Genomic DNA, 16,339 nt, shown 5'->3' with positions numbered 1-16,339 from the left:
CAGCAAACAGACCAAAAGAATGATATTAGCGTCCAAGAATCCCCCTGAAGAGAAGTCATACAGCGACACTCAGTGGCAGGTTAGTGTAACTGCAGCTACATTTTTTGGACAGACAACAGGGAAACTGGTTTCTCTTCCTGCCTTTACAGTTTACACACAAAATAATTGCATTTGTGGCAGATTTTAGCCAACAGACATTCATATACTTATACATATATTTACATACATATGTATATATAATTGGTAAAATATACTTTATTAAGTGTCGAGTTTTTTTGTTTTTTTTAATTTACTTATTTTTTAATGTGTGTATGTATCTATATATCTATAAAGCTGATTCTGATTCTGACGATATCTTTAGATTCACTCCATTTCAGCAGTAGTTTCTCATTCATTTAGCAGCAGAACAAAAACAGCATAGGCAGGGGTTTTAAGCCACATGGCTGGGTTTAAATTGAGCCCAGCTCCTGCATGAGGTTCAGATGAGTCTCCTGGGTTTCTGTTGTGTTGTATTTTCTGTGTTTTTGTAGCAGGATCCAGACGTCAAGGAAGTTTCTTCTGCTGCGACAGTCTGCCTCTTCTCTTTCCGGCTTGAAGGAATGACGTAAGCCAGACCAGATCAGACCGGTTCCTTTTCGCATGTCCCCCTCTCTTTACCCACTCCCCTGTCTCCTACAGTGTCTCTCTACCAGCACACGCTGATCTCTGACCAACCCCCACTGACCCCTGAGGGTGTCAGTCTCTCCGGAACAACTGCTGGAGGAGGGGCTATGAGTCAGCCTTTTGTTCTCGCTCCTTCAGCCCTCCAATCCCCATCGTCTGACGTAACCCCAGAGTGCATAAAACTCCCATCATGCCTCTGCAACCCTCCAACTGAACCCGGACAAACTTGTGCAGAACCACAGTGGGTCCTACTGAGCCGTTATGATTATTACAGGTACACAACCTACAGCACAGCATCCAGACTTCTTTCTGTTGTTATTCTATTTATTAGAAGCTTTCTTAATCCTCACTAACCCTACTGGGACCCGCACCATGAGTGTACGGAGTCATATGACAGACCCCTGTATATACAAATGAGGTTTTTAGAATCATTGTGTTAGTTCTCTAACACATATATTAAAATTGGAACGATACAGAGAAGATTAGCATGGCCCCTGCGCAAGGATGACACGCAAATTCGTGAAGCGTTCCTTCTTTTCTTTATTTTGTAATGATAAAAAAACAAACAAATCCAAATAGGTGAATCAGCGCCGCCACAGCCAGCCGTGGCAGCAGTGTAGTACTGCAGCAAAAGCAGCAGAGAGGATATGTTTCACACTCTCTGATTAACTGTTTTAAACTGTTTTTATCTGAGGAAAACTACCACAAAACCAACTGAACCTGCTCTTTTCTATCTTTATTCTTATTCTATTGCTTTCCTGCTTCTGCTGACAAGGAGAGAACAATCTTTTTCTTGGTATGTTGAGTTGAGGAGGATCCTTTGGAAGCCCATTTCTGTCAGAGAATTTTCATGAGAAAGAAAGTCAAAATTATGAGATAAAAAGTCAAAAAATTGAGACAAAAAGTCAGAAGTTTGAGACAAAAAGTCGGAAGCTTGAGACAAAAAGTTGAAACTTTGAGACAAAAAGTTGAAACTTTGAGATAAAAAGTCAAAACTTTGAGACAAAAAGTCCAAACTATGATACAAAAAGTCTAAAGTTTGAGACAAAAAGTCCAAACTTTGAGACAACAAGTCGAAACTTTAAGACAACAAGTCGAAACTTTGAGACAAAAACTTGGAAGTTTGAGACAAAAACTCGGAAGTTAGAGAGTCCAAAGTTTGAAACAAAAAGTCAAAAGTTTGAGACGAGTCAGAAGTTTGAGACAAAAAGTCCGATGTTTGAGACAAAAAGTCGAGACTTTGAAACAAAAAGTCCACGTTTGAGACAAAAAGTCAAAAGTTTGAGACTAAAAGTCAAAACTTTGAGACGAGTCAAAAGTTTGAGACAAAAAGTCAAAAGTTTGAGACGAGTCGGAAGTTTGAGACAAAAAGTCGGAAGTTTGGTTCCTTGTGCATGTCCCCCTCTCTCTACCCACTCCCCTGTCTCCTACAGTGTCTCTCTACCTGCACACGCTGATCTCTGACCAATCCCCACTGACACCTGAGGGTGTCGGTCTCTCCGGAACAATTGTTGGAGGAGGGGCTATGAGTCAGCCTTTTGTTCTCGCTGTTTCAGCCATCCAATCCCCATCGTCTGATGTAACCCCAGTGTGCCCAAAACTCCCATCATGCCTCTGCAACCCTCCAACTGAACCCGGACCAACTTGTGCAGAACCACAGTGGGTCCTACTGAGCCGTTATGATTATTACAGGTACACAACCCACACCACATTCTTTCTATTGTTATTCTATTTATTAGAAGCTTTCTTAATCCTCACTAACCCTACTGGGACCCGCACCATGAGTGTACGGAGTCATATGACAGACCCCTGTATATACAAATGAGGTTTTTAGAGTCATTGTGTTAGTTCTCTAACACATATATTAAAATTGGAACGATACAGAGAAGATTAGCATGGCCCCTGCGCAAGGATGACACGCAAATTCGTGAAGCGTTCCTTCTTTTCTTAATTTTGTAATGATAAAAAACAAGTAAATCCAATTAGGTGAATCGGCGCCGCAACGGCTGGCTGTGGCAGCAGTGTAGTACTGCAGCAAAAGCAGCAGAGATGATATATTTCACACTTTCTGAACAACTGTTTTAAACTGTTTTTATCTGAGGAAAACTACCACAAAACCAACTGAACCTGCTCTTTTCTATCTTTATTCTTATTCTATTGCTTTCCTGCTTCTGCTGACAAGCAGAGAACAATCTTTTTCTTGGTATGTTGAGTTGAGGAGGATCCTATGGAAGCCCATTTCTGTCAGAGAATTTTCATGAGAAAGAAAGTCAAAATTATGAGATAAAAAGTCAAAAAATTGAGACAAAAAGTCAGAAGTTTGAGACAAAAAGTCTGGAGTTTGAGTCAAAAAGTCTGGAGTTTGAGTCAAAAAGTCAGAAGTTTGAGACAAAAAGTTGAAATCACAACAAAAAAGTCGAGACACAAAGTGGAAACTTTGAGACAAAAAGTCGGAAGTTTGGTTCCTTGTGCATGTCCCCCTCTCTCTACCCACTCCCCTGTCTCCTACAGTGTCTCTCTACCAGCACACGCTGATCTCTGACCAATCCCCACTGACCCCTGAGGGTGTCAGTCTCTCCGGAACAACTGCCGGAGGAGGGGCGATGAGTCAGCCTTTTGTTCTCGCTCCTTCAGCCATCCAATCCCCATCGTCTGATGTAACCCCAGTGTGCCCAAAACTCCCATCATGCCTCTGCAACCCTCCATCTGAACCCGGACAAACTTGTGCAGAACCACAGTGGGTCCTACTGAGCCGTTATGATTATTACAGGTACACAACCCACACCACATTCTTTCTATTGTTATTCTATTTATTAGAAGCTTTCTTAATCCTCACTAACCCTACTGGGACCCGCACCATGAGTGTACGGAGTCATATGACAGACCCCTGTATATACAAATGAGGTTTTTTAGAATCATTGTGTTAGTTCTCTAACACATATATTAAAATTGGAACGATACAGAGAAGATTAGCATGGCCCCTGCGCAAGGATGACACGCAAATTCGTGAAGCGTTCCTTCTTTTCTTTATTTTGTAATGATAAAAAAACAAACAAATCCAAATAGGTGAATCAGCGCCGCCACAGCCAGCCGTGGCAGCAGTGTAGTACTGCAGCAAAAGCAGCAGAGATGATATGTTTCACACTCTCTGATTAACTGTTTTAAACTGTTTTTATCTGAGGAAAACTACCACAAAACCAACTGAACCTGCTCTTTTCTATCTTTATTCTTATTCTATTGCTTTCCTGCTTCTGCTGACAAGGAGAGAACAATCTTTTTCTTGGTATGTTGAGTTGAGGAGGATCCTATGGAAGCCCATTTCTGTCAGAGAATTTTCATGAGAAAGAAAGTCAAAATTATGAGATAAAAAGTCAAAAAATTGAGACAAAAAGTCAGAAGTTTGAGACAAAAAGTTGAAACTTTGAGACAAAAAGTTGAATCTTTGAGATAAAAAGTCCAAACTATGATACAAAAAGTCTAAAGTTTGAGACAAAAAGTCGGAAGCTTGAGACAAAAAGTCCAAACTTTAAGACAACAAGTCGAAACTTTGAGACAAAAACTTGGAAGTTTGAGACAAAAACTCGGAAGTTTGAGACAAAAACTCGGAAGTTAGAGAGTCCAAAGTTTGAAACAAAAAGTCCAAAGTTTGAGACGAGTCAGAAGTTTGAGACAAAAAGTCCACGTTTGAGACAAAAAGTCAAAACTTTGAGACGAGTCAAAACTTTGGGACAAAAAGTCAAAAGTTTGAGACTAAAAGTCAAAACTTTGAGACGAGTCGGAAGTTTGAGACAAAAAGTCGAAATTATGAGACAAAAAGTCGGAAGTTTGGTTCCTTTTCGCATGTCCCCCTCTCTCTACCCACTCCCCTGTCTCCTACAGTGTCTCTCTACCAGCACACGCTGATCTCTGACCAATCCCCACTGACACCTGAGGGTGTCGGTCTCTCCGGAACAATTGCCGGAGGAGGGGCTATGAGTCAGCCTTTTGTTCTCGCTGTTTCAGCCATCCAATCCCCATCGTCTGATGTAACCCCAGTGTGCCCAAAACTCCCATCATGCCTCTGCAACCCTCCATCTGAACCCGGACAAACTTGTGCAGAACCACAGTGGGTCCTACTGAGCCGTTATGATTATTACAGGTACACAACCCACATCACATTCTTTCTATTGTTATTCTATTTATTAGAAGCTTTCTTAATCCTCACTAACCCTACTGGGACCCGCACCATGAGTGTACGGAGTCATATGACAGACCCCTGTATATACAAATGAGGTTTTTAGAATCATTGTGTTAGTTCTCTAACACATATATTAAAATTGGAACGATACAGAGAAGATTAGCATGGCCCCTGCGCAAGGATGACACGCAAATTCGTGAAGCGTTCCTTCTTTTCTTTATTTTGTAATGATAAAAAAACAAACAAATCCAAATAGGTGAATCAGCGCCGCCACAGCCAGCCGTGGCAGCAGTGTAGTACTGCAGCAAAAGCAGCAGAGATGATATGTTTCACACTCTCTGATTAACTGTTTTAAACTGTTTTTATCTGAGGAAAACTACCACAAAACCAACTGAACCTGCTCTTTTCTATCTTTATTCTTATTCTATTGCTTTCCTGCTTCTGCTGACAAGGAGAGAACAATCTTTTTCTTGGTATGTTGAGTTGAGGAGGATCCTATGGAAGCCCATTTCTGTCAGAGAATTTTCATGAGAAAGAAAGTCAAAATTATGAGATAAAAAGTCAAAAAATTGAGACAAAAAGTTGAAACTTTGGGACAAAAAGTTGAATCTTTGAGATAAAAAGTCCAAACTTTGAGACAAAAAGTCCAAACTATGATACAAAAACTTGGAAGTTTGAGACAAAAACTCGGAAGTTTGAGACAAAAACTCGGAAGTTAGAGAGTCCAAAGTTTGAAACAAAAAGTCAAACGTTTGAGACAAAAAGTCAAAACTTTGAGACGAGTCAAAACTTTGGGACAAAAAGTCAAAAGTTTGAGACTAAAAGTCAAAAGTTTGAGACTAAAAGTCAAAAGTTTGAGACGAGTCGGAAGTTTGAGACAAAAAGTCGAGACTTTGAAACAAAAAGTCCACGTTTGAGACAAAAAGTCAAAAGTTTGAGACTAAAAGTCAAAACTTTGAGACGAGTCAAAACTTTGAGACAAAAAGTCAAAAGTTTGAGACTAAAAGTCAAAAGTTTGAGACGAGTCGGAAGTTTGAGACAAAAAGTCGAAATTATGAGACAAAAAGTCGGAAGTTTGGTTCCTTTTCGCATGTCCCCCTCTCTCTACCCACTCCCCTGTCTCCTACAGTGTCTCTCTACCAGCACACGCTGATCTCTGACCAATCCCCACTGACACCTGAGGGTGTCGGTCTCTCCGGAACAATTGCCGGAGGAGGGGCTATGAGTCAGCCTTTTGTTCTCGCTGTTTCAGCCATCCAATCCCCATCGTCTGATGTAACCCCAGTGTGCCTAAAACTCCCATCATGCCTCTGCAACCCTCCATCTGAACCCGGACAAACTTGTGCAGAACCACAGTGGGTCCTACTGAGCCGTTATGATTATTACAGGTACACAACCCACACCACATTCTTTCTATTGTTATTCTATTTATTAGAAGCTTTCTTAATCCTCACTAACCCTACTGGGACCCGCACCATGAGTGTACGGAGTCATATGACAGACCCCTGTATATACAAATGAGGTTTTTAGAGTCATTGTGTTAGTTCTCTAACACATATATTAAAATTGGAACGATACAGAGAAGATTAGCATGGCCCCTGCGCAAGGATGACACGCAAATTCGTGAAGCGTTCCTTCTTTTCTTAATTTTGTAATGATAAAAAACAAGCAAATCCAATTAGGTGAATCGACGCCGCCACGGCAGCAAAAGCAGCAGAGATGATATGTTTCACACTCTCTGAACAACTGTTTTAAACTGTTTTTATCTGAGGAAAACTACCACAAAACCAACTGAACCTGCTCTTTTCTATCTTTATTCTTATTCTATTGCTTTCCTGCTTCTGCTGACACGGAGAGAACAATCTTTTTCTTGGTATGTTGAGTTGAGGAGGATCCTTTGGAAGCCCATTTCTGTCAGAGAATTTTCATGAGAAAGAAAGTCAAAATTATGAGATAAAAAGTCAAAAAATTTAGATAAAAAGTCTAAAGTTTGAGACAAAAAGTTGAAACTTTGAGACAAAAAGTTGAAACTTTGAGACAAAAAGTCCAAACTATGATACAAAAAGTCTAAAGTTTGAGACAAAAAGTCGGAAGCTTGAGACAAAAAGTTGAAACTTTAAGACAACAAGTCGAAACTTTGAGACAAAAACTCGGAAGTTAGAGAGTCCAAAGTTTGAAACAAAAAGTCCAAAGTTTGAGACGAGTCAGAAGTTTGAGACAAAAAGTCCGATGTTTGAGACAAAAAGTCCAACGTTTGAGACAAAAAGTCAAAACTTTGAGACGAGTCAAAACTTTGAGACAAAAAGTCAAAAGTTTGAGACTAAAAGTCAAAAGTTTGAGACGAGTCGGAAGTTTGAGACAAAAAGTCGAAATTATGAGACAAAAAGTCGGAAGTTTGGTTCCTTGTGCATGTCCCCCTCTCTTTACCCACTCCCCTGTCTCCTACAGTGTCTCTCTACCAGCACACGCTGATCTCTGACCAATCCCCACTGACACCTGAGGGTGTCGGTCTCTCCGGAACAATTGTTGGAGGAGGGGCTATGAGTCAGCCTTTTGTTCTCGCTGTTTCAGCCATCCAATCCCCATCGTCTGATGTAACCCCAGTGTGCCCAAAACTCCCATCATGCCTCTGCAACCCTCCAACTGAACCCGGACCAACTTGTGCAGAACCACAGTGGGTCCTACTGAGCCGTTATGATTATTACAGGTACACAACCTACAGCACAGCATCCAGACTTCTTTCTATTGTTATTCTATTTATTAGAAGCTTTCTTAATCCTCACTAACCCTACTGGGACCCGCACCATGAGTGTACGGAGTCATATGACAGACCCCTGTATATACAAATGAGGTTTTTAGAATCATTGTGTTAGTTCTCTAACACATATATTAAAATTGGAACGATACAGAGAAGATTAGCATGGCCCCTGCGCAAGGATGACACGCAAATTCGTGAAGCGTTCCTTCTTTTCTTAATTTTGTAATAATAAAAAACAAACAAATCCAAATAGGTGAATCAGCGCCGTCACAGCCAGCCGTGGCAGCAGTGTAGTACTGCAGCAAAAGCAGCAGAGATGATATGTTTCACACTCTCTGATTAACTGTTTTAAACTGTTTTTATCTGAGGAAAACTACCACAAAACCAACTGAACCTGCTCTTTTCTATCTTTATTCTTATTCTATTGCTTTCCTGCTTCTGCTGACAAGGAGAGAACAATCTTTTTCTTGGTATGTTGAGTTGAGGAGGATCCTTTGGAAGCCCATTTCTGTCAGAGAATTTTCATGAGAAAGAAAGTCAAAATTATGAGATAAAAAGTCAAAAAATTGAGACAAAAAGTCAAACGTTTGAGACTAAAAGTCAAAAGTTTGAGATGAGTCAGAAGTTTGAGACAAAAAGTCCGATGTTTGAGACAAAAAGTCAAAAGTTTGAGACGAGTCAAAACTTTGAGACAAAAAGTCAAAAGTTTGAGACGAGTCAGAAGTTTGAGACAAAAAGTCCAAAGTTTGAGACGAGTCAGAAGTTTGAGACAAAAAGTCCGATGTTTGAGACAAAAAGTCCAACGTTTGAGACAAAAAGTCAAAACTTTGAGACGAGTCAAAACTTTGAGACAAAAAGTCAAAAGTTTGAGACTAAAAGTCAAAAGTTTGAGACGAGTTGGAAGTTTGAGACAAAAAGTCGAAATTATGTGACACAAAGTCAAAATTATGAGACAAAAAGTCGGAAGTTTGGTTCCTTGTGCATGTCCCCCTCTCTCTACCCACTCCCCTGTCTCCTACAGTGTCTCTCTACCAGCACACGCTGATCTCTGACCAATCCCCACTGACACCTGAGGGTGTCGGTCTCTCCGGAACAACTGCTGGAGGAGGGGCTATGAGTCAGCCTTTTGTTCTCGCTGTTTCAGCCATCCAATCCCCATCGTCTGATGTAACCCCAGTGTGCCCAAAACTCCCATCATGCCTCTGCAACCCTCCAACTGAACCCGGACCAACTTGTGCAGAACCACAGTGGGTCCTACTGAGCCGTTATGATTATTACAGGTACACAACCCACATCACATTCTTTCTATTGTTATTCTATTTATTAGAAGCTTTCTTAATCCTCACTAACCCTACTGGGACCCGCACCATGAGTGTACGGAGTCATATGACAGACCCCTGTATATACAAATGAGGTTTTTAGAGTTATTGTGTTAGTTCTCTAACACATATATTAAAATTGGAACGATACAGAGAAGATTAGCATGGCCCCTGCGCAAGGATGACACGCAAATTCGTGAAGCGTTCCTTCTTTTCTTAATTTTGTAATGATAAAAAACAAGTAAATCCAAATAGGTGAATCAGCGCCGCAACGGCTGGCTGTGGCGGCAGTATAGTACTGCAGCAAAAGCAGCAGAGATGATATGTTTCACACTCTCTGAACAACTGTTTTAAACTGTTTTTATCTGAGGAAAACTACCACAAAACCAACTGAACCTGCTCTTTTCTATCTTTATTCTTATTCTATTGCTTTCCTGCTTCTGCTGACAAGGAGAGAACAATCTTTTTCTCGGTATGTTGAGTTGAGGAGGATCCTATGGAAGCCCATTTCTGTCAGAGAATTTTCATGAGAAAGAAAGTCAAAATTATGAGACGAAAAGTCAAAAAATTGAGATAAAAAGTCAGAAGTTTGGTTCCTTTTCGCATGTCCCCCTCTCTCTACCCACTCCCCTGTCTCCTACAGTGTCTCTCTACCAGCACACGCTGATCTCTGACCAATCCCCACTGACACCTGAGGGTGTCGGTCTCTCCGGAACAATTGCCGGAGGAGGGGCTATGAGTCAGCCTTTTGTTCTCGCTGTTTCAGCCATCCAATCCCCATCGTCTGATGTAACCCCAGTGTGCCTAAAACTCCCATCATGCCTCTGCAACCCTCCATCTGAACCCGGACAAACTTGTGCAGAACCACAGTGGGTCCTACTGAGCCGTTATGATTATTACAGGTACACAACCTACAGCACAGCATCCAGACTTCTTTCTATTGTTATTCTATTTATTAGAAGCTTTCTTAATCCTCACTAACCCTACTGGGACCCGCACCATGAGTGTACGGGGTCATCTGACAGACCCCTGTATATACAAATGAGGTTATTAGAGTCATTGTGTTAGTTCTCTAACACATATATTAAAATTGGAACTATACAGAGAAGATTAGCATGGCCCCTGCGCAAGGATGACACGCAAATTCGTGAAGCGTTCCTTCTTTTCTTAATTTTGTAATGATAAAAAACAAGTAAATCCAATTAGGTGAATCAGCGCCGCCACGGCAGCAAAAGCAGCAGAGAGGATATGTTTCACACTCTCTGAACAACTGTTTTAAACTGTTTTTATCTGAGGAAAACTACCACAAAACCAACTGAACCTGCTCTTTTCTATCTTTTTATTCTTATTCTATTGCTTTCCTGCTTCTGCTGACACGGAGAAAACAACCTTTTTTTTCTTGGTAAGTTGAGTTGAGGAGGATCCTATGGAAGCCCATTTCTGTCAGAGAATTTTCATGAGAAAGAAAGTCAAAATTATGAGACAAAAAGTCAAAAAATTGAGATAAAAAGTCAAAAAATTTAGACAAAAAGTTGAAACTTTGGGACAAAAAGTTAAAATCACGACACAAATTTATGAGATAAAAAGTCGAAACTTTGAGACAAAAAGTCCAAACTATGAAACAAAAAGTCTAAAGTTTGAGACAAAAAGTCGGAAGCTTGAGACAAAAAAACGAGACTTTAAGACAACAAGTCGAAACTTTGAGAAAAAAAACTTAGAGATGAAAAGTCCGATGTTTGAGACAAAAAGTCCTCATTACGAGACAAAACGTAGGAAGTTTGAGACAAAAAGCCAAAATTATTAGACAAAAAGTTGAAACTTTGAGACAAAAAGTCAAAATTATGAGACAAAAAGTCGGAAGTTTGAGACAAAAAGTCGGAAGTTTGAGACAAACAGTCGAAACTTTGAAACAAAGTCGAAACTTTGAGACAAAAAGTCGGAAGTTTGAGACAAAAAGTCCAAATTACGAGACAGAAGTCGAGACAAAATGTCGGAAAGTTTGAGACAAAAAGTCAGAAGTTTGACACAAAAAGTTGAAACTTTGAGACAAAAAGTCAAAATTATGAGACAAAAAGTCAGCAGTTTGAGACAAAAAGTCGGTAGTTTGAGACAAAATGTCAGAAGTTTGAGACAAAAAGTCCACATTACTAGACAAAACGTAGGAAGTTTGAGACAAAAAGCCAAAATTATGAGACAAAAAGTAGGAAGTTTGAGACAAAAAGCCAAAATTATGAGACAAAAAGTTGAAACTTTGAGACAAAAAGTCAAAATTATGAGACAAAAAGTCGGAAGTTTGAGACAAACAGTCGAAACTTTGAAACAAAGTCGAAACTTTGAGACAAAAAGTCGGAAGTTTGAGACAAAAAGTCCAAATTACGAGACAGAAGTCGAGACAAAATGTCGGAAAGTTTGAGACAAAAAGTCAAAATTACGAGACAAAAAGTCAGCAGTTTGAGAAAATTTTGAACTAAAATGTCGAGATTTTAAGATAAAAAATCAATATTTTGAGAGCAAAAGTCGAAATTCTGGGTAATATGAGATAAAAAAAGAAGTTATTAGATTAAAAATCGAATTTATGACATTCATCCATCCATCCATCCATTATCTGCCCCTTATCCGGGGCCGGGTCGCAGTGGCAGCAGGCTCAGCAAGGTGACCCAGGGATCCCTCTCCCCAGCAACATTTTCCAGTTCCTCCTGGGGGATTCCAAGGCGTTCTCAGGCCAAACGGGATATATAATCCCTCCAGCGAGCTCTGGGTCTGCCCCGGGGTCTCCTCCCAGTTGGACGTGCCCGGAAACCCAAGAGGCATCCTAACCAGATGCCTTAACCACCTCAACTTGCTCCTTTCGATGCGAAGGAGTAGCGGCTCTACTCCAAGCTCCCCCCAGATCTCCGAGCTCCTTACCCTATCTCTAAGGCTGAGCCCAGACACCCTCCGAAGGAAACTCATTTCCGCCGCCTGCATCCGCGATCTCATTCTTTCGGTCACTACCCAAATAACCTGACAATAGGTGAGGGTTGGAACGTAGATTGACTGATAGATTGAAAGCTTTGCCTTCAGGCTCAGCTCCCTTTTCACCACAACAGTCCGGTACAACCATTACTGCTGATGCTGCACCGATCCGCCTGTCAATCTCACAATCCATTTTACCCTCACTGGTGAACAAGACCCCGAGATACTTAAACTCCTTCACTTGAGGCAGAGACTCACTCTCCACCCGGAGGGAACAATCAACCGTTGTCCCGGCAGAAAACCATGGCCTCAGACTTGGAGGTGCTGACTCTCATCCCAACCACGTCACACTGGGCTGCAAACCGCCCCAATGCCTGCTGGAGGTCCCAGCTTGATGAAGCCAACAGGACAACCTATATCTGCACCAAACTGAAAACCCTCCTCCCCCCAGCTACGCCTTGAGATCCTGTCCATGAAAATCACAAACAGAATCAGTGACAAGGGACAACCCTGGCGGAGGCTAACACGCACCGGGAACCTGTTTGACTTTGTACTGAGGACGCGGACACCGCACTGTTCCTCCTGTATCTGAGGTTCGACAATTGGCCGGAGCCTCCTTTCCAGCACCCTGGAATAAAGTATACCCGGGAGGCTGAGTAATGTTATACCCCGATAGTTGGGACACACCCTCCGGCCCCCCTTTTTAAAAATGGGAACCACCAACCCGGTCTGCCATTCCACAGGTACTGTCCCAGACCTCCACGCGACATTGAAGAGGCGTGTCAGCCAAGACAGCCCAACAATGTCCGAAGCCTTTAGCATCTCAGGGCAAACCTCATCTACACCTGGTGCCTTGCCACTGAGGAGTTTCTTGACTACCTCAGCAACCTCTGCCACGGATATAGATAAGGCTTCCCCTGGACCTTCAGACTCTGCCTCCTCATCAGAGGACGTTTTGGCTGGGTTCAGGAGTTCCTCAAAGTGTTCCTTCCACCGCCCGACAATATCCCCAGTCCGGGTCAGCAGTTCTCCACCCCTGCTGAAAACAGCTTGAGCCAATCCCTGCTTCCCCCTCCTGAGTGGTCTAACAGTTTGCCAGAACTTCTTTGAGGCCAACTGAAAGTCCTTCTCCATAACTCCCCGTCTGCTGCCTCTGGAGACCCCTGGGCTAACCAAGCTCGAAAGGCCTCCTTCTTCAGCCTGACGGCTTCCCTCACAGTCGGTGTCCACCAACGGGTTCTAAGGTTGCTGCCACGACAGGCTCCGACAGCCTTCTGGCCACAACTCCTTGTAGCAGCTTGTGTGATCAGCTGACAGCTCTGCTCCTCTCTTCACCCGAGTGTCCAAAACATGATGAAACGACCACAAAGTCGATCATTGATCTACGGCCTAGGGTGTTCTGGTACCAGGTACACTTGTGTCACCCCACTGCTCAAAAAACCCACCCTCAACCCAAACCAGGTTGAAAACTTCTACCATTCCTGTCAAAAATACTTGAGCGCACAGTTTTTAACAAAGTATCTGACTTCCTGTCCAAGAACAATCTGTTGGACCCAAATAAGTCTGGCTTTAAGCGGGGCCACTCTATCAAAACGGCACTACTGTCGGTAACGGAATCACAGCGTCTGGCTAAAGCTGCTGGACAGTCCTCAGCTCTAGTAATGTTAGATCTGTCAGCTGCCTTTGACACAGTGAACCACCGAATCTTGACATTTTATCTCAATTATGACTTTTTATGTCATAATTTTCACTTTTTATCTCAATTATGACTTTTTATGTCACAATTTTCACTTTTTATGTCATAATTTTTACTTTTTATTATAATAATAATGATGTTTTTTATTTCCTAATTATGACTTTTTTTCTCGTAATTTTGACTTTTTATCTCACAATTTTGACTTTTTATCTCACAATTTTGACTTTTTATCTCATCACTTCAACTTTTTATCTGATAATTTTTTACTTTATCTCACAATTAAGTTTTTTATTTCCTAATTATGACTTTTTATCTCACAATTTTGACTTTTTATCTCATGATTTTAACTTTGTATCTCATAATTATGACTTTTTATGTCATGATTATGACTATTTAAAAATCTCATAATTTTTCACTTTTTATCTCATAATTTTTCACTTTTTATCTCATAATTTATCTCATGATTTCATTATTTCGATTTCTTATCACATCATTTTGACTTTTTATCTCATATTTTGGACTTCTATCTCATAATTATGATTTAAGATTTGGTTGTTGTTGTGGTTTCTTCATCGAGGCTAAGTTTTCGCTTTGTTTTTTTACTGGCGGAAATAGTCTTTTCACAAGAATTACTACTACTACAGACTTATAAAGGAGGCAATAGACAATAGTGCAATGGTGCAATAGAGAGTGCAAAGGTGCAGAGATAAATATGGCTGTGAATCAGGTTATGTACAAGAGGTAGATGGTTGTAGTATTTACAGTATTGGCTGGCACAGAGAGCTGGGTGAGTTTGTGGTGGAGGATTCCAGGGATGATGGTGTTGAACGGCTAGCTGGAGTCCACACACGACCCTTACGTAGGTCCCTGGGGAGTCGAGGTGATGCAGGATGTAGTGCAGTCCCATGTTGAACGCATCATCCACTGTATTTAAACAATAGACAACTTTGTCCACTAATTAAGGCATGATAAGTATTCAAAATCAAATGCTCTCTGGTAGACCAACCTCTGCTGGCTGATGGAAAATGTGTCACTAACTGGGCGCTTCTTGAGATTTTTTCAGTGAAAGTCGCCACAGATGCACAGTCCATTTTCATTTCACATTGGGATTAAAAGAAAACTTCGCTATCACACATTAAATTCACTTCAGAGTGATAGTGCAACACCCCAGGGTGTCAATCAAAAGAAAATCAGGCCATTCTGATGTGGAATTTCAGAATTAAAGCCCTCTAAATTGTCATACATGAACTGACAGAAGGAATTGAATTCTACGACATCTACCACTGACCAATTGCCCACTTTCATTTTTTACTTCTGGGCCAATACATGATTCCAATGCTAAAAAGCCATTTGCAGTAGAATACATAGTTAGCTTTATTTGAAGGGACAGTGTAGTCTGAGGTTGTGTGAGGGGCCTTACTGCTGTTTGCAGACATGCATTCAGAGGCTGAGGCCTTACAGCCATTTTCACACCTGGCCTTGTAGGAGTGAAAGGGTTTTTAACTTGTCTTGAGTGCTTTAAATCTGAATAGACAGGGACCCATCAGGGGTCCTTCTGTGCACTTTATTCTCTCTCTCTAGCCTGTGTACTCTTCTATTGTCATTGATCAGTTCTGACCTGTGTTATGTGTGTGATCGCACCCTGCTGGCTAAGATGAGAAGCCGCACGCTCAGCAACCGCATCTCCCGTCTCAGAAGCTATGTACCAGAGCAGCACACCACAGACCAGATGTCCAGGGTGGAGGCTTACTTGGAGACATATAAAACGTTCAAAGTGCCTAAAAATGGACTCGACAAAGAAGGTACAAATATCAAATATGTATTATATAATATAATTATATGATGAGTGTATGTGGAGTGACAATTAAGGAGCTGGCCCGGCACTGTCGCCGCTACACGTGTTGCTCAGGAGACAGAGCGTCACATTGAGGAGACCCTGCATGCCTTCAAGGACGCCACAGACAACACAGGCGTTCCCCGATAGACAGTGCCCGAATGGCTGACAGCTGAGCAACCCAGAGGAAGCACGTCCCCTGCATCAAGGACCTTGCTGATGCTGATGTATTGCAAGACAGGCGAGGTCTCAAAGGGAGGGGAGGCCCTGTCTGTCTACCGCTGTGCACGTGGCTCTACATCCCTGAAGTCATTTCATCTCCACCTCAACAGGTTCATCCCTGGTAAGTGATAGAAACCCAGACAACAGCCAACAGGCTGGGCCACGTAAATTAAATCACACCTCGTCTGATAAAGTTTCTGTTTTCAGGGATGAGTGAAAAAGCTCTGCACTTCAAACTGTTCCTGCTGTAGGGGATCACTCGGTGAAACAAGGACAGGGGTCGACAGGGTTCTAGAGCTCCTTCTGGTCCCTTGAGCTACGACCAGCTGCAGCGGTGCCACGTCAACAAGCTCAAGCACAACCCTACAGCTGTTTGAAGTCAACCAGAAGACTGTGTAGCTGTGTTGAGTCTTTCACATCCATGTAGTCCTGAAGATATTTCATCTGTTTTTCATATTTGCTACATTAACCGTTAACCATTTTATTTGTTTAGGCACATCCAGAGGACCAAGGCCCAGGAGCGCACAGTGCTGTACCGGTCAGTGCCGCCCTCTACAGCACTGTTGATCACAGCAGAGCCTCCTGGACTGGCTCCAGCTGCACAGCCAGCTCCATGCCAGCCACCTCCATGCATGGCTGCTGCAAATATGTTATATGTACCTCCTCCAGCCATACCTAGGTCAACTGTATGTTTGCGGGTGAAGAGGGCGAGGGT

General features: G+C 42.0%; 8 non-coding genes across 8 annotated transcripts; all 8 read left to right on the top strand.

The window, feature by feature from the left end:
• The first annotated feature begins 1,096 nt into the window (after positions 1 to 1,096).
• LOC138608050 (U6 spliceosomal RNA) lies at positions 1,097 to 1,202 on the top strand. Its single transcript, XR_011309409.1, has one exon. It is a non-coding gene; the product is annotated as a U6 spliceosomal RNA (small nuclear RNA).
• A 1,302-nt stretch (positions 1,203 to 2,504) lies between these two features.
• On the top strand, positions 2,505 to 2,610 carry LOC138608049 (U6 spliceosomal RNA). The gene has a single exon (XR_011309408.1). It is a non-coding gene; the product is annotated as a U6 spliceosomal RNA (small nuclear RNA).
• A 973-nt stretch (positions 2,611 to 3,583) lies between these two features.
• Positions 3,584 to 3,689, top strand: LOC138608048 (U6 spliceosomal RNA). The gene has a single exon (XR_011309407.1). It is a non-coding gene; the product is annotated as a U6 spliceosomal RNA (small nuclear RNA).
• A 1,261-nt stretch (positions 3,690 to 4,950) lies between these two features.
• On the top strand, positions 4,951 to 5,056 carry LOC138608047 (U6 spliceosomal RNA). Its single transcript, XR_011309406.1, has one exon. It is a non-coding gene; the product is annotated as a U6 spliceosomal RNA (small nuclear RNA).
• Positions 5,057 to 6,377: 1,321 nt separating this feature from the next.
• Positions 6,378 to 6,483, top strand: LOC138608046 (U6 spliceosomal RNA). The gene has a single exon (XR_011309405.1). It is a non-coding gene; the product is annotated as a U6 spliceosomal RNA (small nuclear RNA).
• A 1,223-nt stretch (positions 6,484 to 7,706) lies between these two features.
• Positions 7,707 to 7,812, top strand: LOC138608045 (U6 spliceosomal RNA). The gene has a single exon (XR_011309404.1). It is a non-coding gene; the product is annotated as a U6 spliceosomal RNA (small nuclear RNA).
• A 1,215-nt stretch (positions 7,813 to 9,027) lies between these two features.
• Positions 9,028 to 9,133, top strand: LOC138608044 (U6 spliceosomal RNA). The gene has a single exon (XR_011309403.1). It is a non-coding gene; the product is annotated as a U6 spliceosomal RNA (small nuclear RNA).
• Positions 9,134 to 9,978: 845 nt separating this feature from the next.
• LOC138608052 (U6 spliceosomal RNA) lies at positions 9,979 to 10,084 on the top strand. The gene has a single exon (XR_011309410.1). It is a non-coding gene; the product is annotated as a U6 spliceosomal RNA (small nuclear RNA).
• The last annotated feature ends 6,255 nt before the right edge of the window (positions 10,085 to 16,339 follow it).

The sequence above is a fragment of the Semicossyphus pulcher genome, unplaced genomic scaffold (assembly GCF_022749685.1).
Source record: "Semicossyphus pulcher isolate SPU_LCO1_2020_fin unplaced genomic scaffold, fSemPul1.0.p SCAF_4, whole genome shotgun sequence".
In the NCBI taxonomy this organism is placed as follows: Eukaryota; Metazoa; Chordata; class Actinopteri; order Labriformes; family Labridae; genus Semicossyphus; species Semicossyphus pulcher.
The sequence above is the reverse complement of the archived record's forward strand: the minus strand, read 5'-3'. Positions and strand labels throughout refer to the sequence as shown.